Source organism: Halyomorpha halys, unplaced genomic scaffold, assembly GCF_000696795.3.
Source record: "Halyomorpha halys isolate HHAL.00 unplaced genomic scaffold, Hhal_1.1 Scaffold35.1, whole genome shotgun sequence".
In the NCBI taxonomy this organism is placed as follows: domain Eukaryota; kingdom Metazoa; phylum Arthropoda; class Insecta; order Hemiptera; family Pentatomidae; genus Halyomorpha; species Halyomorpha halys.
The window spans coordinates 689,394-690,210 of NW_027106137.1; the positions used below are offsets into that span (position 1 = coordinate 689,394).

General features: G+C 25.3%; 1 protein-coding gene across 1 annotated transcript in view; it reads left to right on the forward strand.

Moving 5' to 3' along the window:
* Positions 1 to 817, forward strand: part of Fib (rRNA 2'-O-methyltransferase fibrillarin) — an 11,582-nt gene that overhangs the window by 2,747 nt on the left and 8,018 nt on the right. The gene's annotated exons all lie outside the window — the stretch shown is intronic.

An 817-nucleotide genomic window follows, 5' to 3' on the forward strand; every position in this document is an offset into this window, starting at 1 on the left:
ATCATTTGAAATTAATTTTAGTATTCACTTAACATGACTACAGTAGACCCTCGACTTTACCACATAATTGGTTCTTGAAAGTGTGTGCGAATGTTGAATGTTTGAAAGTAGAGGGATGTAAAAAAATATGCACCAAAAACTGTGTTTTAATGTATTTATCTACCAATATGTATACACAATGAAGTAAAGAGATGTGTTAAGTGCTTTCAGGTATTTCCTTTTTAAAGTTCTGATTCCTTTTCATTGTTTTGATTGCATAATAATAAATAAATGCATTTTTTATAAATAATCATCCCATGCTTTCCTCTTTATTGCAATTTAACTTTAACATTTTATTTATTTAAGTTCTAAAAAAAAATATATTAATTACAGCTTTTGTTTTCTTTTTATTACCGTTATAATTTTGGTTACCACAAGTATTATTTCTTTATTTAGTAAAACATTTTTTCTATGACATGATTGCTAACTTTCTATTATGATGTGTTGTTAAAAATGTTTTGTATGGTGTGATAGTTAAGTTTTATGATGTATAGTTTGGCATGTGGAAAATGTGATGGTAATTTCGTAATTTTTTTTTTTTTTTAATTATTGATATTTACAACTGTATAAAAAATACCAGTAAATTTGATCATAATTTTGTAAATTAAAATTCATTTTTTGGCAGATCTTTAAAAACTAACATTTCTTTTTATTTAGTTAGAACCAACATGCTAGCATTAAGTTGGAAGAGAACCTCATCATGCAAATGATGACAAGGTCTTAAGTTATCATTTGAAATTAATTTTAGTATTCACTTAACATGACTACAGTAGACCCT